The sequence below is a fragment of the Lithobates pipiens genome, unplaced genomic scaffold (assembly GCF_037356315.1).
Source record: "Lithobates pipiens isolate NorthernLeopardFrog02 unplaced genomic scaffold, aLitPip1_a1.2 Scaffold_16, whole genome shotgun sequence".
In the NCBI taxonomy this organism is placed as follows: Eukaryota; Metazoa; Chordata; class Amphibia; order Anura; family Ranidae; genus Lithobates; species Lithobates pipiens.
The window spans coordinates 202,620,469-202,642,044 of NW_027507748.1; the positions used below are offsets into that span (position 1 = coordinate 202,620,469).

Consider the following 21,576-nt stretch of genomic DNA (forward strand, 5'->3'; position numbering starts at 1 on the left):
AGACTGTGAGGTGCTGTTAAAACTTTGCTCGGCTTACCAAAAGGACATCCAAAAGAATCAAGATAGCCAATATAAGGCATCAAGAAATGTTACAATTTGAGAGAAAAGAATTGCAAAATTATTTTTCTTTAGAATAGGACATTGGCAAACAGGCATATTAATTATTACTACTTGATTTCTACAAGTAGTTTACATTGGATTTTGACAAACATGTTCACAATTTGTTGAAGGAATAGTGATTAAAATGTTGCGGAAATCTTTGATTTGTCAAGGTAGGACTATATTTTCAGGGATCATTTCTGTAGAATGCAAAGGGAGAAATGTGCTCGAAAGTGTCCATACTCACCTTCCACGATGATGAATTTTAGGGTTTTTGTCTCATTAGGACTGCTGTTGGCAGTGCTGCTCTCTGCAGATGCTGCCACCATTTGATGACTTGGTCATCTTTCCTGATGGGAAGATGGCTGGCGGGAACTCATTCAGAGTGGTTGTTTGAATGCTAAATGTCTATTTTTGTTTTAAAAACAGTTGAGTTTGCAAGTTTGTGTTTTTGTCTATTTTGAAAACTATGCTTTTTTTTTTTTTGTATTTGTCAGATGGAAAGGAAAAAAATGACATTATACTTCTATGTGGGAAGATTATTTGCAGTGTGACACGCAGTAGCTGCCAATGTTTTTCCTTTGGCTTCTGCGCTTGGAGGAATTGCAAAACTGAAACAACGCTCACGGAACCCAAGGAAAAATTATGGTGCTTTATATGTTAAAAAGATAAAGAAAATACTGTCATCACTGACAAACCATTCTTTCGGAAGCAAAAGAAACATGCCAGACCATTCTGTTTTTAAAGTGGTGGAAACAAAAATACTCCATCTGTGTTTTAGTTTCTCCTGTTACTGCGCTGAACAAGACTGTGAGGTGCTGTTAAAACTTTGCTCGGCTTACCAAAAGGACATCCAAAAGAATCAAGATAGCCAATATAAGGCATCAAGAAATGTTACAATTTGAGAGAAAAGAATTGCAAAATTATTTTTCTTTAGAATAGGACATTGGCAAACAGGCATATTAATTATTACTACTTGATTTCTACAAGTAGTTTACATTGGATTTTGACAAACATGTTCACAATTTGTTGAAGGAATAGTGATTAAAATGTTGCTGAAATCTTTGATTTGTCAAGGTAGGACTATATTTTCAGGGATCATTTCTGTAGAATGCAAAGGGAGAAATGTGCTCGAAAGTGTCCATACTCACCTTCCACGATGATGAATTTTAGGGCTCTTGTCTCATTAGGACTGCTGTTGGCAGTGCTGCTCTCTGCAGATGCTGCCACCATTTGATGACTTGGTCATCTTTCCTGATGGGAAGATGGCTGGCGGGAACTCATTCAGAGTGGTTGTTTGAATGCTAAATGTCTATTTTTGTTTTAAAAACAGCTGAGTTTGCAAGTTTGTGTTTTTGTCTATTTTGAAAACTATGCTTTTTTTTTTTTTTTTTTGTCAGATGGAAAGGAAAAAAATGACATTATACTTCTATGTGGGAAGATTATTTGCAGTGTGACACGCAGTAGCTGCCAATGTTTTTCCTTTGGCTTCTGCGCTTGGAGGAATTGCAAAACTGAAACAACGCTCACGGAACCCAAGGAAAAATTATGGTGCTTTATATGTTAAAAAGATAAAGAAAATACTGTCATCACTGACAAACCATTCTTTCGGAAGCAAAAGAAACATGCCAGACCATTCTGTTTTTAAAGTGGTGGAAACAAAAATACTCCATCTGTGTTTTAGTTTCTCCTGTTACTGCGCTGAACAAGACTGTGAGGTGCTGTTAAAACTTTGCTCGGCTTACCAAAAGGACATCCAAAAGAATCAAGATAGCCAATATAAGGCATCAAGAAATGTTACAATTTGAGAGAAAAGAATTGCAAAATTATTTTTCTTTAGAATAGGACATTGGCAAACAGGCATATTAATTATTACTACTTGATTTCTACAAGTAGTTTACATTGGATTTTGACAAACATGTTCACAATTTGTTGAAGGAATAGTGATTAAAATGTTGCGGAAATCTTTGATTTGTCAAGGTAGGACTATATTTTCAGGGATCATTTCTGTAGAATGCAAAGGGAGAAATGTGCTCGAAAGTGTCCATACTCACCTTCCACGATGATGAATTTTAGGGTTTTTGTCTCATTAGGACTGCTGTTGGCAGTGCTGCTCTCTGCAGATGCTGCCACCATTTGATGACTTGGTCATCTTTCCTGATGGGAAGATGGCTGGCGGGAACTCATTCAGAGTGGTTGTTTGAATGCTAAATGTCTATTTTTGTTTTAAAAACAGTTGAGTTTGCAAGTTTGTGTTTTTGTCTATTTTGAAAACTATGCTTTTTTTTTTTTTGTATTTGTCAGATGGAAAGGAAAAAAATGACATTATACTTCTATGTGGGAAGATTATTTGCAGTGTGACACGCAGTAGCTGCCAATGTTTTTCCTTTGGCTTCTGCGCTTGGAGGAATTGCAAAACTGAAACAACGCTCACGGAACCCAAGGAAAAATTATGGTGCTTTATATGTTAAAAAGATAAAGAAAATACTGTCATCACTGACAAACCATTCTTTGGGAAGCAAAAGAAACATGCCAGACCATTCTGTTTTTAAAGTGGTGGAAACAAAAATACTCCATCTGTGTTTTAGTTTCTCCTGTTACTGCGCTGAACAAGACTGTGAGGTGCTGTTAAAACTTTGCTCGGCTTACCAAAAGGACATCCAAAAGAATCAAGATAGCCAATATAAGGCATCAAGAAATGTTACAATTTGAGAGAAAAGAATTGCAAAATTATTTTTCTTTAGAATAGGACATTGGCAAACAGGCATATTAATTATTACTACTTGATTTCTACAAGTAGTTTACATTGGATTTTGACAAACATGTTCACAATTTGTTGAAGGAATAGTGATTAAAATGTTGCTGAAATCTTTGATTTGTCAAGGTAGGACTATATTTTCAGGGATCATTTCTGTAGAATGCAAAGGGAGAAATGTGCTCGAAAGTGTCCATACTCACCTTCCACGATGATGAATTTTAGGGTTCTTGTCTCATTAGGACTGCTGTTGGCAGTGCTGCTCTCTGCAGATGCTGCCACCATTTGATGACTTGGTCATCTTTCCTGATGGGAAGATGGCTGGCGGGAACTCATTCAGAGTGGTTGTTTGAATGCTAAATGTCTATTTTTGTTTTAAAAACAGTTGAGTTTGCAAGTTTGTGTTTTTGTCTATTTTGAAAACTATGCTTTTTTTTTTTTTGTATTTGTCAGATGGAAAGGAAAAAAATTACATTATACTTCTATGTGGGAAGATTATTTGCAGTGTGACACGCAGTAGCTGCCAATGTTTTTCCTTTGGCTTCTGCGCTTGGAGGAATTGCAAAACTGAAACAACGCTCACGGAACCCAAGGAAAAATTATGGTGCTTTATATGTTAAAAAGATAAAGAAAATACTGTCATCACTGACAAACCATTCTTTCGGAAGCAAAAGAAACATGCCAGACCATTCTGTTTTTAAAGTGGTGGAAACAAAAATACTCCATCTGTGTTTTAGTTTCTCCTGTTACTGCGCTGAACAAGACTGTGAGGTGCTGTTAAAACTTTGCTCGGCTTACCAAAAGGACATCCAAAAGAATCAAGATAGCCAATATAAGGCATCAAGAAATGTTACAATTTGAGAGAAAAGAATTGCAAAATTATTTTTCTTTAGAATAGGACATTGGCAAACAGGCATATTAATTATTACTACTTGATTTCTACAAGTAGTTTACATTGGATTTTGACAAACATGTTCACAATTTGTTGAAGGAATAGTGATTAAAATGTTGCTGAAATCTTTGATTTGTCAAGGTAGGACTATATTTTCAGGGATCATTTCTGTAGAATGCAAAGGGAGAAATGTGCTCGAAAGTGTCCATACTCACCTTCCACGATGATGAATTTTAGGGTTCTTGTCTCATTAGGACTGCTGTTGGCAGTGCTGCTCTCTGCAGATGCTGCCACCATTTGATGACTTGGTCATCTTTCCTGATGGGAAGATGGCTGGCGGGAACTCATTCAGAGTGGTTGTTTGAATGCTAAATGTCTATTTTTGTTTTAAAAACAGCTGAGTTTGCAAGTTTGTGTTTTTGTCTATTTTGAAAACTATGCTTTTTTTTTTTTTTTGTATTTGTCAGATGGAAAGGAAAAAAATGACATTATACTTCTATGTGGGAAGATTATTTGCAGTGTGACACGCAGTAGCTGCCAATGTTTTTCCTTTGGCTTCTGCGCTTGGAGGAATTGCAAAACTGAAACAACGCTCACGGAACCCAAGGAAAAATTATGGTGCTTTATATGTTAAAAAGATAAAGAAAATACTGTCATCACTGACAAACCATTCTTTCGGAAGCAAAAGAAACATGCCAGACCATTCTGTTTTTAAAGTGGTGGAAACAAAAATACTCCATCTGTGTTTTAGTTTCTCCTGTTACTGCGCTGAACAAGACTGTGAGGTGCTGTTAAAACTTTGCTCGGCTTACCAAAAGGACATCCAAAAGAATCAAGATAGCCAATATAAGGCATCAAGAAATGTTACAATTTGAGAGAAAAGAATTGCAAAATTATTTTTCTTTAGAATAGGACATTGGCAAACAGGCATATTAATTATTACTACTTGATTTCTACAAGTAGTTTACATTGGATTTTGACAAACATGTTCACAATTTGTTGAAGGAATAGTGATTAAAATGTTGCTGAAATCTTTGATTTGTCAAGGTAGGACTATATTTTCAGGGATCATTTCTGTAGAATGCAAAGGGAGAAATGTGCTCGAAAGTGTCCATACTCACCTTCCACGATGATGAATTTTAGGGTTCTTGTCTCATTAGGACTGCTGTTGGCAGTGCTGCTCTCTGCAGATGCTGCCACCATTTGATGACTTGGTCATCTTTCCTGATGGGAAGATGGCTGGCGGGAACTCATTCAGAGTGGTTGTTTGAATGCTAAATGTCTATTTTTGTTTTAAAAACAGCTGAGTTTGCAAGTTTGTGTTTTTGTCTATTTTGAAAACTATGCTTTTTTTTTTTTTCTGTATTTGTCAGATGGAAAGGAAAAAAATGACATTATACTTCTATGTGGGAAGATTATTTGCAGTGTGACACGCAGTAGCTGCCAATGTTTTTCCTTTGGCTTCTGCGCTTGGAGGAATTGCAAAACTGAAACAACGCTCACGGAACCCAAGGAAAAATTATGGTGCTTTATATGTTAAAAAGATAAAGAAAATACTGTCATCACTGACAAACCATTCTTTGGGAAGCAAAAGAAACATGCCAGACCATTCTGTTTTTAAAGTGGTGGAAACAAAAATACTCCATCTGTGTTTTAGTTTCTCCTGTTACTGCGCTGAACAAGACTGTGAGGTGCTGTTAAAACTTTGCTCGGCTTACCAAAAGGACATCCAAAAGAATCAAGATAGCCAATATAAGGCATCAAGAAATGTTACAATTTGAGAGAAAAGAATTGCAAAATTATTTTTCTTTAGAATAGGACATTGGCAAACAGGCATATTAATTATTACTACTTGATTTCTACAAGTAGTTTACATTGGATTTTGACAAACATGTTCACAATTTGTTGAAGGAATAGTGATTAAAATGTTGCTGAAATCTTTGATTTGTCAAGGTAGGACTATATTTTCAGGGATCATTTCTGTAGAATGCAAAGGGAGAAATGTGCTCGAAAGTGTCCATACTCACCTTCCACGATGATGAATTTTAGGGTTCTTGTCTCATTAGGACTGCTGTTGGCAGTGCTGCTCTCTGCAGATGCTGCCACCATTTGATGACTTGGTCATCTTTCCTGATGGGAAGATGGCTGGCGGGAACTCATTCAGAGTGGTTGTTTGAATGCTAAATGTCTATTTTTGTTTTAAAAACAGCTGAGTTTGCAAGTTTGTGTTTTTGTCTATTTTGAAAACTATGCTTTTTTTTTTTTTTTGTATTTGTCAGATGGAAAGGAAAAAAATGACATTATACTTCTATGTGGGAAGATTATTTGCAGTGTGACACGCAGTAGCTGCCAATGTTTTTCCTTTGGCTTCTGCGCTTGGAGGAATTGCAAAACTGAAACAACGCTCACGGAACCCAAGGAAAAATTATGGTGCTTTATATGTTAAAAAGATAAAGAAAATACTGTCATCACTGACAAACCATTCTTTCGGAAGCAAAAGAAACATGCCAGACCATTCTGTTTTTAAAGTGGTGGAAACAAAAATACTCCATCTGTGTTTTAGTTTCTCCTGTTACTGCGCTGAACAAGACTGTGAGGTGCTGTTAAAACTTTGCTCGGCTTACCAAAAGGACATCCAAAAGAATCAAGATAGCCAATATAAGGCATCAAGAAATGTTACAATTTGAGAGAAAAGAATTGCTAAATTATTTTTCTTTAGAATAGGACATTGGCAAACAGGCATATTAATTATTACTACTTGATTTCTACAAGTAGTTTACATTGGATTTTGACAAACATGTTCACAATTTGTTGAAGGAATAGTGATTAAAATGTTGCTGAAATCTTTGATTTGTCAAGGTAGGACTATATTTTCAGGGATCATTTCTGTAGAATGCAAAGGGAGAAATGTGCTCGAAAGTGTCCATACTCACCATCCACGATGATGAATTTTAGGGTTCTTGTCTCATTAGGACTGCTGTTGGCAGTGCTGCTCTCTGCAGATGCTGCCACCATTTGATGACTTGGTCATCTTTCCTGATGGGAAGATGGCTGGCGGGAACTCATTCAGAGTGGTTGTTTGAATGCTAAATGTCTATTTTTGTTTTAAAAACAGCTGAGTTTGCAAGTTTGTGTTTTTGTCTATTTTGAAAACTATGCTTTTTTTTTTTTCTGTATTTGTCAGATGGAAAGGAAAAAAATGACATTATACTTCTATGTGGGAAGATTATTTGCAGTGTGACACGCAGTAGCTGCCAATGTTTTTCCTTTGGCTTCTGCGCTTGGAGGAATTGCAAAACTGAAACAACGCTCACGGAACCCAAGGAAAAATTATGGTGCTTTATATGTTAAAAAGATAAAGAAAATACTGTCATCACTGACAAACCATTCTTTGGGAAGCAAAAGAAACATGCCAGACCATTCTGTTTTTAAAGTGGTGGAAACAAAAATACTCCATCTGTGTTTTAGTTTCTCCTGTTACTGCGCTGAACAAGACTGTGAGGTGCTGTTAAAACTTTGCTCGGCTTACCAAAAGGACATCCAAAAGAATCAAGATAGCCAATATAAGGCATCAAGAAATGTTACAATTTGAGAGAAAAGAATTGCAAAATTATTTTTATTTAGAATAGGACATTGGCAAACAGGCATATTAATTATTACTACTTGATTTCTACAAGTAGTTTACATTGGATTTTGACAAACATGTTCACAATTTGTTGAAGGAATAGTGATTAAAATGTTGCTGAAATCTTTGATTTGTCAAGGTAGGACTATATTTTCAGCGATCATTTCTGTAGAATGCAAAGGGAGAAATGTGCTCGAAAGTGTCCATACTCACCTTCCACGATGATCAATTTTAGGGTTTTTGTCTCATTAGGACTGCTGTTGGCAGTGCTGCTCTCTGCAGATGCTGCCACCATTTGATGACTTGGTCATCTTTCCTGATGGGAAGATGGCTGGCGGGAACTCATTCAGAGTGGTTGTTTGAATGCTAGATGTCTATTTTTGTTTTAAAAACAGCTGAGTTTGCAAGTTTGTGTTTTTGTCTATTTTGAAAACTATGCTTTTTTTTTTTTTTTTTGTATTTGTCAGATGGAAAGGAAAAAAATGACATTATACTTCTATGTGGGAAGATTATTTGCAGTGTGACACGCAGTAGCTGCCAATGTTTTTCCTTTGGCTTCTGCGCTTGGAGGAATTGCAAAACTGAAACAACGCTCACGGAACCCAAGGAAAAATTATGGTGCTTTATATGTTAAAAAGATAAAGAAAATACTGTCATCACTGACAAACCATTCTTTCGGAAGCAAAAGAAACATGCCAGACCATTCTGTTTTTAAAGTGGTGGAAACAAAAATACTCCATCTGTGTTTTAGTTTCTCCTGTTACTGCGCTGAACAAGACTGTGAGGTGCTGTTAAAACTTTGCTCGGCTTACCAAAAGGACATCCAAAAGAATCAAGATAGCCAATATAAGGCATCAAGAAATGTTACAATTTGAGAGAAAAGAATTGCAAAATTATTTTTCTTTAGAATAGGACATTGGCAAACAGGCATATTAATTATAACTACTTGATTTCTACAAGTAGTTTACATTGGATTTTGACAAACATGTTCACAATTTGTTGAAGGAATAGTGATTAAAATGTTGCTGAAATCTTTGATTTGTCAAGGTAGGACTATATTTTCAGGGATCATTTCTGTAGAATGCAAAGGGAGAAATGTGCTCGAAAGTGTCCATACTCACCTTCCACGATGATGAATTTTAGGGTTCTTGTCTCATTAGGACTGCTGTTGGCAGTGCTGCTCTCTGCAGATGCTGCCACCATTTGATGACTTGGTCATCTTTCCTGATGGGAAGATGGCTGGCGGGAACTCATTCAGAGTGGTTGTTTGAATGCTAAATGTCTATTTTTGTTTTAAAAACAGCTGAGTTTGCAAGTTTGTGTTTTTGTCTATTTTGAAAACTATGCTTTTTTTTTTTTTTTTTTTGTCAGATGGAAAGGAAAAAAATGACATTATACTTCTATGTGGGAAGATTATTTGCAGTGTGACACGCAGTAGCTGCCAATGTTTTTCCTTTGGCTTCTGCGCTTGGAGGAATTGCAAAACTGAAACAACGCTCACGGAACCCAAGGAAAAATTATGGTGCTTTATATGTTAAAAAGATAAAGAAAATACTGTCATCACTGACAAACCATTCTTTCGGAAGCAAAAGAAACATGCCAGACCATTCTGTTTTTAAAGTGGTGGAAACAAAAATACTCCATCTGTGTTTTAGTTTCTCCTGTTACTGCGCTGAACAAGACTGTGAGGTGCTGTTAAAACTTTGCTCGGCTTACCAAAAGGACATCCAAAAGAATCAAGATAGCCAATATAAGGCATCAAGAAATGTTACAATTTGAGAGAAAAGAATTGCAAAATTATTTTTCTTTAGAATAGGACATTGGCAAACAGGCATATTAATTATTACTACTTGATTTCTACAAGTAGTTTACATTGGATTTTGACAAACATGTTCACAATTTGTTGAAGGAATAGTGATTAAAATGTTGCGGAAATCTTTGATTTGTCAAGGTAGGACTATATTTTCAGGGATCATTTCTGTAGAATGCAAAGGGAGAAATGTGCTCGAAAGTGTCCATACTCACCTTCCACGATGATGAATTTTAGGGTTTTTTTTCTCATTAGGACTGCTGTTGGCAGTGCTGCTCTCTGCAGATGCTGCCACCATTTGATGACTTGGTCATCTTTCCTGATGGGAAGATGGCTGGCGGGAACTCATTCAGAGTGGTTGTTTGAATGCTAAATGTCTATTTTTGTTTTAAAAACAGTTGAGTTTGCAAGTTTGTGTTTTTGTCTATTTTGAAAACTATGCTTTTTTTTTTTTTGTATTTGTCAGATGGAAAGGAAAAAAATGACATTATACTTCTATGTGGGAAGATTATTTGCAGTGTGACACGCAGTAGCTGCCAATGTTTTTCCTTTGGCTTCTGCGCTTGGAGGAATTGCAAAACTGAAACAACGCTCACGGAACCCAAGGAAAAATTATGGTGCTTTATATGTTAAAAAGATAAAGAAAATACTGTCATCACTGACAAACCATTCTTTCGGAAGCAAAAGAAACATGCCAGACCATTCTGTTTTTAAAGTGGTGGAAACAAAAATACTCCATCTGTGTTTTAGTTTCTCCTGTTACTGCGCTGAACAAGACTGTGAGGTGCTGTTAAAACTTTGCTCGGCTTACCAAAAGGACATCCAAAAGAATCAAGATAGCCAATATAAGGCATCAAGAAATGTTACAATTTGAGAGAAAAGAATTGCAAAATTATTTTTCTTTAGAATAGGACATTGGCAAACAGGCATATTAATTATTACTACTTGATTTCTACAAGTAGTTTACATTGGATTTTGACAAACATGTTCACAATTTGTTGAAGGAATAGTGATTAAAATGTTGCTGAAATCTTTGATTTGTCAAGGTAGGATTATATTTTCGGGGATCATTTCTGTAGAATGCAAAGGGAGAAATGTGCTCGAAAGTGTCCATGCTCACCTTCCACGATGATGAATTTTAGGGTTCTTGTCTCATTAGGACTGCTGTTGGCAGTGCTGCTCTCTGCAGATGCTGCCACCATTTGATGACTTGGTCATCTTTCCTGATGGGAAGATGGCTGGCGGGAACTCATTCAGAGTGGTTGTTTGAATGCTAAATGTCTATTTTTGTTTTAAAAACAGCTGAGTTTGCAAGTTTGTGTTTTTGTCTATTTTGAAAACTATGCTTTTTTTTTTTTTGTATTTGTCAGATGGAAAGGAAAAAAATGACATTATACTTCTATGTGGGAAGATTATTTGCAGTGTGACACGCAGTAGCTGCCAATGTTTTTCCTTTGGCTTCTGCGCTTGGAGGAATTGCAAAACTGAAACAACGCTCACGGAACCCAAGGAAAAATGATGGTGCTTTATATGTTAAAAAGATAAAGAAAATACTGTCATCACTGACAAACCATTCTTTCGGAAGCAAAAGAAACATGCCAGACCATTCTGTTTTTAAAGTGGTGGAAACAAAAATACTCCATCTGTGTTTTAGTTTCTCCTGTTACTGCGCTGAACAAGACTGAGAGGTGCTGTTAAAACTTTGCTCGGCTTACCAAAAGGACATCCAAAAGAATCAAGATAGCCAATATAAGGCATCAAGAAATGTTACAATTTGAGAGAAAAGAATTGCAAAATTATTTTTCTTTAGAATAGGACATTGGCAAACAGGCATATTAATTATTACTACTTGATTTCTACAAGTAGTTTACATTGGATTTTGACAAACATGTTCACAATTTGTTGAAGGAATAGTGATTAAAATGTTGCTGAAATCTTTGATTTGTCAAGGTAGGACTATATTTTCAGGGATCATTTCTGTAGAATGCAAAGGGAGAAATGTGCTCGAAAGTGTCCATACTCACCTTCCACGATGATGAATTTTAGGGTTCTTGTCTCATTAGGACTGCTGTTGGCAGTGCTGCTCTCTGCAGATGCTGCCACCATTTGATGACTTGGTCATCTTTCCTGATGGGAAGATGGCTGGCGGGAACTCATTCAGAGTGGTTGTTTGAATGCTAAATGTCTATTTTTGTTTTAAAAACAGCTGAGTTTGCAAGTTTGTGTTTTTGTCTATTTTGAAAACTATGCTTTTTTTTTTTTCTGTATTTGTCAGATGGAAAGGAAAAAAATGACATTATACTTCTATGTGGGAAGATTATTTGCAGTGTGACACGCAGTAGCTGCCAATGTTTTTCCTTTGGCTTCTGCGCTTGGAGGAATTGTAAAACTGAAACAACGCTCACGGAACCCAAGGAAAAATTATGGTGCTTTATATGTTAAAAAGATAAAGAAAATACTGTCATCACTGACAAACCATTCTTTCGGAAGCAAAAGAAACATGCCAGACCATTCTGTTTTTAAAGTGGTGGAAACAAAAATACTCCATCTGTGTTTTAGTTTCTCCTGTTACTGCGCTGAACAAGACTGTGAGGTGCTGTTAAAACTTTGCTCGGCTTACCAAAAGGACATCCAAAAGAATCAAGATAGCCAATATAAGGCATCAAGAAATGTTACAATTTGAGAGAAAAGAATTGCAAAATTATTTTTCTTTAGAATAGGACATTGGCAAACAGGCATATTAATTATTACTACTTGATTTCTACAAGTAGTTTACATTGGATTTTGACAAACATGTTCACAATTTGTTGAAGGAATAGTGATTAAAATGTTGCTGAAATCTATGATTTGTCAAGGTAGGACTATATTTTCAGGGATCATTTCTGTAGAATGCAAAGGGAGAAATGTGCTCGAAAGTGTCCATACTCACCTTCCACGATGATGAATTTTAGGGTTCTTGTCTCATTAGGACTGCTGTTGGCAGTGCTGCTCTCTGCAGATGCTGCCACCATTTGATGACTTGGTCATCTTTCCTGATGGGAAGATGGCTGGCGGGAACTCATTCAGAGTGGTTGTTTGAATGCTAAATGTCTATTTTTGTTTTAAAAACAGCTGAGTTTGCAAGTTTGTGTTTTTGTCTATTTTGAAAACTATGCTTTTTTTTTTTTTTTTTGTATTTGTCAGATGGAAAGGAAAAAAATGACATTATACTTCTATGTGGGAAGATTATTTGCAGTGTGACACGCAGTAGCTGCCAATGTTTTTCCTTTGGCTTCTGCGCTTGGAGGAATTGCAAAACTGAAACAACGCTCACGGAACCCAAGGAAAAATTATGGTGCTTTATATGTTAAAAAGATAAAGAAAATACTGTCATCACTGACAAACCATTCTTTCGGAAGCAAAAGAAACATGCCAGACCATTCTGTTTTTAAAGTGGTGGAAACAAAAATACTCCATCTGTGTTTTAGTTTCTCCTGTTACTGCGCTGAACAAGACTGTGAGGTGCTGTTAAAACTTTGCTCGGCTTACCAAAAGGACATCCAAAAGAATCAAGATAGCCAATATAAGGCATCAAGAAATGTTACAATTTGAGAGAAAAGAATTGCTAAATTATTTTTCTTTAGAATAGGACATTGGCAAACAGGCATATTAATTATTACTACTTGATTTCTACAAGTAGTTTACATTGGATTTTGACAAACATGTTCACAATTTGTTGAAGGAATAGTGATTAAAATGTTGCTGAAATCTTTGATTTGTCAAGGTAGGACTATATTTTCAGGGATCATTTCTGTAGAATGCAAAGGGAGAAATGTGCTCGAAAGTGTCCATACTCACCTTCCACGATGATGAATTTTAGGGTTCTTGTCTCATTAGGACTGCTGTTGGCAGTGCTGCTCTCTGCAGATGCTGCCACCATTTGATGACTTGGTCATCTTTCCTGATGGGAAGATGGCTGGCGGGAACTCATTCAGAGTGGTTGTTTGAATGCTAAATGTCTATTTTTGTTTTAAAAACAGCTGAGTTTGCAAGTTTGTGTTTTTGTCTATTTTGAAAACTATGCTTTTTTTTTTTTTTTTTGTATTTGTCAGATGGAAAGGAAAAAAATGACATTATACTTCTATGTGGGAAGATTATTTGCAGTGTGACACGCAGTAGCTGCCAATGTTTTTCCTTTGGCTTCTGCGCTTGGAGGAATTGCAAAACTGAAACAACGCTCACGGAACCCAAGGAAAAATTATGGTGCTTTATATGTTAAAAAGATAAAGAAAATACTGTCATCACTGACAAACCATTCTTCCGGAAGCAAAAGAAACATGCCAGACCATTCTGTTTTTAAAGTGGTGGAAACAAAAATACTCCATCTGTGTTTTAGTTTCTCCTGTTACTGCGCTGAACAAGACTGTGAGGTGCTGTTAAAACTTTGCTCGGCTTACCAAAAGGACATCCAAAAGAATCAAGATAGCCAATATAAGGCATCAAGAAATGTTACAATTTGAGAGAAAAGAATTGCAAAATTATTTTTCTTTAGAATAGGACATTGGCAAACAGGCATATTAATTATTACTACTTGATTTCTACAAGTAGTTTACATTGGATTTTGACAAACATGTTCACAATTTGTTGAAGGAATAGTGATTAAAATGTTGCTGAAATCTTTGATTTGTCAAGGTAGGACTATATTTTCAGGGATCATTTCTGTAGAATGCAAAGGGAGAAATGTGCTCGAAAGTGTTCATACTCACCTTCCACGATGATGAATTTTAGGGTTCTTGTCTCATTAGGACTGCTGTTGGCAGTGCTGCTCTCTGCAGATCCTGCCACCATTTGATGACTTGGTCATCTTTCCTGATGGGAAGATGGCTGGCGGGAACTCATTCAGAGTGGTTGTTTGAATGCTAAATGTCTATTTTTGTTTTAAAAACAGCTGAGTTTGCAAGTTTGTGTTTTTGTCTATTTTGAAAACTATGCTTTTTTTTTTTTCTGTATTTGTCAGATGGAAAGGAAAAAAATGACATTATACTTCTATGTGGGAAGATTATTTGCAGTGTGACACGCAGTAGCTGCCAATGTTTTTCCTTTGGCTTCTGCGCTTGGAGGAATTGCAAAACTGAAACAACGCTCACGGAACCCAAGGAAAAATTATGGTGCTTTATATGTTAAAAAGATAAAGAAAATACTGTCATCACTGACAAACCATTCTTTCGGAAGCAAAAGAAACATGCCAGACCATTCTGTTTTTAAAGTGGTGGAAACAAAAATACTCCATCTGTGTTTTAGTTTCTCCTGTTACTGCGCTGAACAAGACTGTGAGGTGCTGTTAAAACTTTGCTCGGCTTACCAAAAGGACATCCAAAAGAATCAAGATAGCCAATATAAGGCATCAAGAAATGTTACAATTTGAGAGAAAAGAATTGCAAAATTATTTTTCTTTAGAATAGGACATTGGCAAACAGGCATATTAATTATTACTACTTGATTTCTACAAGTAGTTTACATTGGATTTTGACAAACATGTTCACAATTTGTTGAAGGAATAGTGATTAAAATGTTGCTGAAATCTATGATTTGTCAAGGTAGGACTATATTTTCAGGGATCATTTCTGTAGAATGCAAAGGGAGAAATGTGCTCGAAAGTGTCCATACTCACCTTCCACGATGATGAATTTTAGGGTTCTTGTCTCATTAGGACTGCTGTTGGCAGTGCTGCTCTCTGCAGATGCTGCCACCATTTGATGACTTGGTCATCTTTCCTGATGGGAAGATGGCTGGCGGGAACTCATTCAGAGTGGTTGTTTGAATGCTAAATGTCTATTTTTGTTTTAAAAACAGCTGAGTTTGCAAGTTTGTGTTTTTGTCTATTTTGAAAACTATGCTTTTTTTTTTTTTTTTTGTATTTGTCAGATGGAAAGGAAAAAAATGACATTATACTTCTATGTGGGAAGATTATTTGCAGTGTGACACGCAGTAGCTGCCAATGTTTTTCCTTTGGCTTCTGCGCTTGGAGGAATTGCAAAACTGAAACAACGCTCACGGAACCCAAGGAAAAATTATGGTGCTTTATATGTTAAAAAGATAAAGAAAATACTGTCATCACTGACAAACCATTCTTTCGGAAGCAAAAGAAACATGCCAGACCATTCTGTTTTTAAAGTGGTGGAAACAAAAATACTCCATCTGTGTTTTAGTTTCTCCTGTTACTGCGCTGAACAAGACTGTGAGGTGCTGTTAAAACTTTGCTCGGCTTACCAAAAGGACATCCAAAAGAATCAAGATAGCCAATATAAGGCATCAAGAAATGTTACAATTTGAGAGAAAAGAATTGCTAAATTATTTTTCTTTAGAATAGGACATTGGCAAACAGGCATATTAATTATTACTACTTGATTTCTACAAGTAGTTTACATTGGATTTTGACAAACATGTTCACAATTTGTTGAAGGAATAGTGATTAAAATGTTGCTGAAATCTTTGATTTGTCAAGGTAGGACTATATTTTCAGGGATCATTTCTGTAGAATGCAAAGGGAGAAATGTGCTCGAAAGTGTCCATACTCACCTTCCACGATGATGAATTTTAGGGTTCTTGTCTCATTAGGACTGCTGTTGGCAGTGCTGCTCTCTGCAGATGCTGCCACCATTTGATGACTTGGTCATCTTTCCTGATGGGAAGATGGCTGGCGGGAACTCATTCAGAGTGGTTGTTTGAATGCTAAATGTCTATTTTTGTTTTAAAAACAGCTGAGTTTGCAAGTTTGTGTTTTTGTCTATTTTGAAAACTATGCTTTTTTTTTTTTTTTTTTGTATTTGTCAGATGGAAAGGAAAAAAATGACATTATACTTCTATGTGGGAAGATTATTTGCAGTGTGACACGCAGTAGCTGCCAATGTTTTTCCTTTGGCTTCTGCGCTTGGAGGAATTGCAAAACTGAAACAACGCTCACGGAACCCAAGGAAAAATTATGGTGCTTTATATGTTAAAAAGATAAAGAAAATACTGTCATCACTGACAAACCATTCTTTCGGAAGCAAAAGAAACATGCCAGACCATTCTGTTTTTAAAGTGGTGGAAACAAAAATACTCCATCTGTGTTTTAGTTTCTCCTGTTACTGCGCTGAACAAGACTGTGAGGTGCTGTTAAAACTTTGCTCGGCTTACCAAAAGGACATCCAAAAGAATCAAGATAGCCAATATAAGGCATCAAGAAATGTTACAATTTGAGAGAAAAGAATTGCAAAATTATTTTTCTTTAGAATAGGACATTGGCAAACAGGCATATTAATTATTACTACTTGATTTCTACAAGTAGTTTACATTGGATTTTGACAAACATGTTCACAATTTGTTGAAGGAATAGTGATTAAAATGTTGCTGAAATCTTTGATTTGTCAAGGTAGGACTATATTTTCAGGGATCATTTCTGTAGAATGCAAAGGGAGAAATGTGCTCGAAAGTGTCCATACTCACCTTCCACGATGATGAATTTTAGGGTTCTTGTCTCATTAGGACTGCTGTTGGCAGTGCTGCTCTCTGCAGATGCTGCCACCATTTGATGACTTGGTCAATCTTTCCTGATGGGAAGATGGCTGGCGGGAACTCATTCAGAGTGGTTGTTTGAATGCTAAATGTCTATTTTTGTTTTAAAAACAGCTGAGTTTGCAAGTTTGTGTTTTTGTCTATTTTGAAAACTATGCTTTTTTTTTTTTCTGTATTTGTCAGATGGAAAGGAAAAAAATGACATTATACTTCTATGTGGGAAGATTATTTGCAGTGTGACACGCAGTAGCTGCCAATGTTTTTCCTTTGGCTTCTGCGCTTGGAGGAATTGCAAAACTGAAACAACGCTCACGGAACCCAAGGAAAAATTATGGTGCTTTATATGTTAAAAAGATAAAGAAAATACTGTCATCACTGACAAACCATTCTTTCGGAAGCAAAAGAAACATGCCAGACCATTCTGTTTTTAAAGTGGTGGAAACAAAAATACTCCATCTGTGTTTTAGTTTCTCCTGTTACTGCGCTGAACAAGACTGTGAGGTGCTGTTAAAACTTTGCTCGGCTTACCAAAAGGACATCCAAAAGAATCAAGATAGCCAATATAAGGCATCAAGAAATGTTACAATTTGAGAGAAAAGAATTGCAAAATTATTTTTCTTTAGAATAGGACATTGGCAAACAGGCATATTAATTATTACTACTTGATTTCTACAAGTAGTTTACATTGGATTTTGACAAACATGTTCACAATTTGTTGAAGGAATAGTGATTAAAATGTTGCTGAAATCTATGATTTGTCAAGGTAGGACTATATTTTCAGGGATCATTTCTGTAGAATGCAAAGGGAGAAATGTGCTCGAAAGTGTCCATACTCACCTTCCACGATGATGAATTTTAGGGTTCTTGTCTCATTAGGACTGCTGTTGGCAGTGCTGCTCTCTGCAGATGCTGCCACCATTTGATGACTTGGTCATCTTTCCTGATGGGAAGATGGCTGGCGGGAACTCATTCAGAGTGGTTGTTTGAATGCTAAATGTCTATTTTTGTTTTAAAAACAGCTGAGTTTGCAAGTTTGTGTTTTTGTCTATTTTGAAAACTATGCTTTTTCTTTTTTTTTTTGTATTTGTCAGATGGAAAGGAAAAAAATGACATTATACTTCTATGTGGGAAGATTATTTGCAGTGTGACACGCAGTAGCTGCCAATGTTTTTCCTTTGGCTTCTGCGCTTGGAGGAATTGCAAAACTGAAACAACGCTCACGGAACCCAAGGAAAAATTATGGTGCTTTATATGTTAAAAAGATAAAGAAAATACTGTCATCACTGACAAACCATTCTTTCGGAAGCAAAAGAAACATGCCAGACCATTCTGTTTTTAAAGTGGTGGAAACAAAAATACTCCATCTGTGTTTTAGTTTCTCCTGTTACTGCGCTGAACAAGACTGTGAGGTGCTGTTAAAACTTTGCTCGGCTTACCAAAAGGACATCCAAAAGAATCAAGATAGCCAATATAAGGCATCAAGAAATGTTACAATTTGAGAGAAAAGAATTGCAAAATTATTTTTCTTTAGAATAGGACATTGGCAAACAGGCATATTAATTATTACTACTTGATTTCTACAAGTAGTTTACATTGGATTTTGACAAACATGTTCACAATTTGTTGAAGGAATAGTGATTAAAATGTTGCTGAAATCTATGATTTGTCAAGGTAGGACTATATTTTCAGGGATCATTTCTGTAGAATGCAAAGGGAGAAATGTGCTCGAAAGTGTCCATACTCACCTTCCACGATGATGAATTTTAGGGTTCTTGTCTCATTAGGACTGCTGTTGGCAGTGCTGCTCTCTGCAGATGCTGCCACCATTTGATGACTTGGTCATCTTTCCTGATGGGAAGATGGCTGGCGGGAACTCATTCAGAGTGGTTGTTTGAATGCTAAATGTCTATTTTTGTTTTAAAAACAGCTGAGTTTGCAAGTTTGTGTTTTTGTCTATTTTGAAAACTATGCTTTTTTTTTTTTTTTTTGTATTTGTCAGATGGAAAGGAAAAAAATGACATTATACTTCTATGTGGGAAGATTATTTGCAGTGTGACACGCAGTAGCTGCCAATGTTTTTCCTTTGGCTTCTGCGCTTGGAGGAATTGCAAAACTGAAACAACGCTCACGGAACCCAAGGAAAAATTATGGTGCTTTATATGTTAAAAAGATAAAGAAAATACTGTCATCACTGACAAACCATTCTTTCGGAAGCAAAAGAAACATGCCAGACCATTCTGTTTTTAAAGTGGTGGAAACAAAAATACTCCATCTGTGTTTTAGTTTCTCCTGTTACTGCGCTGAACAAGACTGTGAGGTGCTGTTAAAACTTTGCTCGGCTTACCAAAAGGACATCCAAAAGAATCAAGATAGCCAATATAAGGCATCAAGAAATGTTACAATTTGAGAGAAAAGAATTGCTAAATTATTTTTCTTTAGAATAGGACATTGGCAAACAGGCATATTAATTATTACTACTTGATTTCTACAAGTAGTTTACATTGGATTTTGACAAACATGTTCACAATTTGTTGAAGGAATAGTGATTAAAATGTTGCTGAAATCTTTGATTTGTCAAGGTAGGACTATATTTTCAGGGATCATTTCTGTAGAATGCAAAGGGAGAAATGTGCTCGAAAGTGTCCATACTCACCTTCCACGATGATGAATTTTAGGGTTCTTGTCTCATTAGGACTGCTGTTGGCAGTGCTGCTCTCTGCAGATGCTGCCACCATTTGATGACTTGGTCATCTTTCCTGATGGGAAGATGGCTGGCGGGAACTCATTCAGAGTGGTTGTTTGAATGCTAAATGTCTATTTTTGTTTTAAAAACAGCTGAGTTTGCAAGTTTGTGTTTTTGTCTATTTTGAAAACTATGCTTTTTTTTTTTTTTTTTTGTATTTGTCAGATGGAAAGGAAAAAAATGACATTATACTTCTATGTGGGAAGATTATTTGCAGTGTGACACGCAGTAGCTGCCAATGTTTTTCCTTTGGCTTCTGCGCTTGGAGGAATTGCAAAACTGAAACAACGCTCACGGAACCCAAGGAAAAATTATGGTGCTTTATATGTTAAAAAGATAAAGAAAATACTGTCATCACTGACAAACCATTCTTTCGGAAGCAAAAGAAACATGCCAGACCATTCTGTTTTTAAAGTGGTGGAAACAAAAATACTCCATCTGTGTTTTAGTTTCTCCTGTTACTGCGCTGAACAAGACTGTGAGGTGCTGTTAAAACTTTGCTCGGCTTACCAAAAGGACATCCAAAAGAATCAAGATAGCCAATATAAGGCATCAAGAAATGTTACAATTTGAGAGAAAAGAATTGCAAAATTATTTTTCTTTAGAATAGGACATTGGCAAACAGGCATATTAATTATTACTACTTGATTTCTACAAGTAGTTTACATTGGATTTTGACAAACATGTTCACAATTTGTTGAAGGAATAGTGATTAAAATGTTGCTGAAATCTTTGATTTGTCAAGGTAGGACTATATTTTCAGGGATCATTTCTGTAGAATGCAAAGGGAGAAATGTGCTCGAAAGTGTCCATACTCACCTTCCACGATGATGAATTTTAGGGTTCTTGTCTCATTAGGACTGCTGTTGGCAGTGCTGCTCTCTGCAGATCCTGCCACCATTTGATGACTTGGTCATCTTTCCTGATGGGAAGATGGCTGGCGGGAACTCATTCAGAGTGGTTGTTTGAATGCTAAATGTCTATTTTTGTTTTAAAAACAGCTGAGTTTGCAAGTTTGTGTTTTTGTCTATTTTGAAAACTATGCTTTTTTTTTTTTCTGTATTTGTCAGATGGAAAGGAAAAAAATGACATTATACTTCTATGTGGGAAGATTATTTGCAGTGTGACACGCAGTAGCTGCCAATGTTTTTCCTTTGGCTTCTGCGCTTGGAGGAATTGCAAAACTGAAACAACGCTCACGGAACCCAAGGAAAAATTATGGTGCTTTATATGTTAAAAAGATAAAGAAAATACTGTCATCACTGACAAACCATTCTTTCGGAAGCAAAAGAAACATGCCAGACCATTCTGTTTTTAAAGTGGTGGAAACAAAAATACTCCATCTGTGTTTTAGTTTCTCCTGTTACTGCGCTGAACAAGACTGTGAGGTGCTGTTAAAACTTTGCTCGGCTTACCAAAAGGACATCCAAAAGAATCAAGATAGCCAATATAAGGCATCAAGAAATGTTACAATTTGAGAGAAAAGAATTGCAAAATTATTTTTCTTTAGAATAGGACATTGGCAAACAGGCATATTAATTATTACTACTTGATTTCTACAAGTAGTTTACATTGGATTTTGACAAACATGTTCACAATTTGTTGAAGGAATAGTGATTAAAATGTTGCTGAAATCTATGATTTGTCAAGGTAGGACTATATTTTCAGGGATCATTTCTGTAGAATGCAAAGGGAGAAATGTGCTCGAAAGTGTCCATACTCACCTTCCACGATGATGAATTTTAGGGTTCTTGTCTCATTAGGACTGCTGTTGGCAGTGCTGCTCTCTGCAGATGCTGCCACCATTTGATGACTTGGTCATCTTTCCTGATGGGAAGATGGCTGGCGGGAACTCATTCAGAGTGGTTGTTTGAATGCTAAATGTCTATTTTTGTTTTAAAAACAGCTGAGTTTGCAAGTTTGTGTTTTTGTCTATTTTGAAAACTATGCTTTTTTTTTTTTTTTGTATTTGTCAGATGGAAAGGAAAAAAATGACATTATACTTCTATGTGGGAAGATTATTTGCAGTGTGACACGCAGTAGCTGCCAATGTTTTTCCTTTGGCTTCTGCGCTTGGAGGAATTGCAAAACTGAAACAACGCTCACGGAACCCAAG

At 36.2% G+C, this 21,576-nt stretch overlaps 24 non-coding genes across 24 annotated transcripts; all 24 read left to right on the forward strand.

The window, feature by feature from the left end:
- The first annotated feature begins 274 nt into the window (after positions 1 to 274).
- LOC143984880 (small nucleolar RNA U3) lies at positions 275 to 489 on the forward strand. Its single transcript, XR_013275219.1, has one exon. It is a non-coding gene; the product is annotated as a small nucleolar RNA U3 (small nucleolar RNA).
- Positions 490 to 1,178: 689 nt separating this feature from the next.
- LOC143985000 (small nucleolar RNA U3) lies at positions 1,179 to 1,393 on the forward strand. The gene has a single exon (XR_013275321.1). It is a non-coding gene; the product is annotated as a small nucleolar RNA U3 (small nucleolar RNA).
- A 688-nt stretch (positions 1,394 to 2,081) lies between these two features.
- On the forward strand, positions 2,082 to 2,296 carry LOC143984881 (small nucleolar RNA U3). The gene has a single exon (XR_013275220.1). It is a non-coding gene; the product is annotated as a small nucleolar RNA U3 (small nucleolar RNA).
- A 689-nt stretch (positions 2,297 to 2,985) lies between these two features.
- On the forward strand, positions 2,986 to 3,200 carry LOC143984621 (small nucleolar RNA U3). The gene has a single exon (XR_013274993.1). It is a non-coding gene; the product is annotated as a small nucleolar RNA U3 (small nucleolar RNA).
- Positions 3,201 to 3,889: 689 nt separating this feature from the next.
- On the forward strand, positions 3,890 to 4,104 carry LOC143984622 (small nucleolar RNA U3). The gene has a single exon (XR_013274994.1). It is a non-coding gene; the product is annotated as a small nucleolar RNA U3 (small nucleolar RNA).
- Positions 4,105 to 4,795: 691 nt separating this feature from the next.
- LOC143984623 (small nucleolar RNA U3) lies at positions 4,796 to 5,010 on the forward strand. The gene has a single exon (XR_013274995.1). It is a non-coding gene; the product is annotated as a small nucleolar RNA U3 (small nucleolar RNA).
- Positions 5,011 to 5,701: 691 nt separating this feature from the next.
- On the forward strand, positions 5,702 to 5,916 carry LOC143984624 (small nucleolar RNA U3). Its single transcript, XR_013274996.1, has one exon. It is a non-coding gene; the product is annotated as a small nucleolar RNA U3 (small nucleolar RNA).
- A 691-nt stretch (positions 5,917 to 6,607) lies between these two features.
- LOC143986426 (small nucleolar RNA U3) lies at positions 6,608 to 6,822 on the forward strand. The gene has a single exon (XR_013276520.1). It is a non-coding gene; the product is annotated as a small nucleolar RNA U3 (small nucleolar RNA).
- A 690-nt stretch (positions 6,823 to 7,512) lies between these two features.
- Positions 7,513 to 7,727, forward strand: LOC143985176 (small nucleolar RNA U3). Its single transcript, XR_013275472.1, has one exon. It is a non-coding gene; the product is annotated as a small nucleolar RNA U3 (small nucleolar RNA).
- A 693-nt stretch (positions 7,728 to 8,420) lies between these two features.
- On the forward strand, positions 8,421 to 8,635 carry LOC143984625 (small nucleolar RNA U3). The gene has a single exon (XR_013274997.1). It is a non-coding gene; the product is annotated as a small nucleolar RNA U3 (small nucleolar RNA).
- Positions 8,636 to 9,324: 689 nt separating this feature from the next.
- Positions 9,325 to 9,540, forward strand: LOC143985196 (small nucleolar RNA U3). The gene has a single exon (XR_013275490.1). It is a non-coding gene; the product is annotated as a small nucleolar RNA U3 (small nucleolar RNA).
- A 689-nt stretch (positions 9,541 to 10,229) lies between these two features.
- Positions 10,230 to 10,444, forward strand: LOC143984928 (small nucleolar RNA U3). Its single transcript, XR_013275260.1, has one exon. It is a non-coding gene; the product is annotated as a small nucleolar RNA U3 (small nucleolar RNA).
- A 689-nt stretch (positions 10,445 to 11,133) lies between these two features.
- On the forward strand, positions 11,134 to 11,348 carry LOC143984626 (small nucleolar RNA U3). Its single transcript, XR_013274998.1, has one exon. It is a non-coding gene; the product is annotated as a small nucleolar RNA U3 (small nucleolar RNA).
- A 690-nt stretch (positions 11,349 to 12,038) lies between these two features.
- LOC143984627 (small nucleolar RNA U3) lies at positions 12,039 to 12,253 on the forward strand. Its single transcript, XR_013274999.1, has one exon. It is a non-coding gene; the product is annotated as a small nucleolar RNA U3 (small nucleolar RNA).
- A 693-nt stretch (positions 12,254 to 12,946) lies between these two features.
- Positions 12,947 to 13,161, forward strand: LOC143984628 (small nucleolar RNA U3). The gene has a single exon (XR_013275000.1). It is a non-coding gene; the product is annotated as a small nucleolar RNA U3 (small nucleolar RNA).
- Positions 13,162 to 13,854: 693 nt separating this feature from the next.
- Positions 13,855 to 14,069, forward strand: LOC143984926 (small nucleolar RNA U3). Its single transcript, XR_013275258.1, has one exon. It is a non-coding gene; the product is annotated as a small nucleolar RNA U3 (small nucleolar RNA).
- Positions 14,070 to 14,759: 690 nt separating this feature from the next.
- LOC143984630 (small nucleolar RNA U3) lies at positions 14,760 to 14,974 on the forward strand. Its single transcript, XR_013275001.1, has one exon. It is a non-coding gene; the product is annotated as a small nucleolar RNA U3 (small nucleolar RNA).
- Positions 14,975 to 15,667: 693 nt separating this feature from the next.
- On the forward strand, positions 15,668 to 15,882 carry LOC143984631 (small nucleolar RNA U3). Its single transcript, XR_013275002.1, has one exon. It is a non-coding gene; the product is annotated as a small nucleolar RNA U3 (small nucleolar RNA).
- Positions 15,883 to 16,576: 694 nt separating this feature from the next.
- Positions 16,577 to 16,792, forward strand: LOC143984922 (small nucleolar RNA U3). Its single transcript, XR_013275254.1, has one exon. It is a non-coding gene; the product is annotated as a small nucleolar RNA U3 (small nucleolar RNA).
- A 690-nt stretch (positions 16,793 to 17,482) lies between these two features.
- Positions 17,483 to 17,697, forward strand: LOC143984632 (small nucleolar RNA U3). The gene has a single exon (XR_013275003.1). It is a non-coding gene; the product is annotated as a small nucleolar RNA U3 (small nucleolar RNA).
- A 693-nt stretch (positions 17,698 to 18,390) lies between these two features.
- On the forward strand, positions 18,391 to 18,605 carry LOC143984633 (small nucleolar RNA U3). Its single transcript, XR_013275004.1, has one exon. It is a non-coding gene; the product is annotated as a small nucleolar RNA U3 (small nucleolar RNA).
- A 693-nt stretch (positions 18,606 to 19,298) lies between these two features.
- On the forward strand, positions 19,299 to 19,513 carry LOC143984634 (small nucleolar RNA U3). The gene has a single exon (XR_013275005.1). It is a non-coding gene; the product is annotated as a small nucleolar RNA U3 (small nucleolar RNA).
- Positions 19,514 to 20,207: 694 nt separating this feature from the next.
- On the forward strand, positions 20,208 to 20,422 carry LOC143984933 (small nucleolar RNA U3). Its single transcript, XR_013275264.1, has one exon. It is a non-coding gene; the product is annotated as a small nucleolar RNA U3 (small nucleolar RNA).
- A 690-nt stretch (positions 20,423 to 21,112) lies between these two features.
- LOC143984635 (small nucleolar RNA U3) lies at positions 21,113 to 21,327 on the forward strand. The gene has a single exon (XR_013275006.1). It is a non-coding gene; the product is annotated as a small nucleolar RNA U3 (small nucleolar RNA).
- The last annotated feature ends 249 nt before the right edge of the window (positions 21,328 to 21,576 follow it).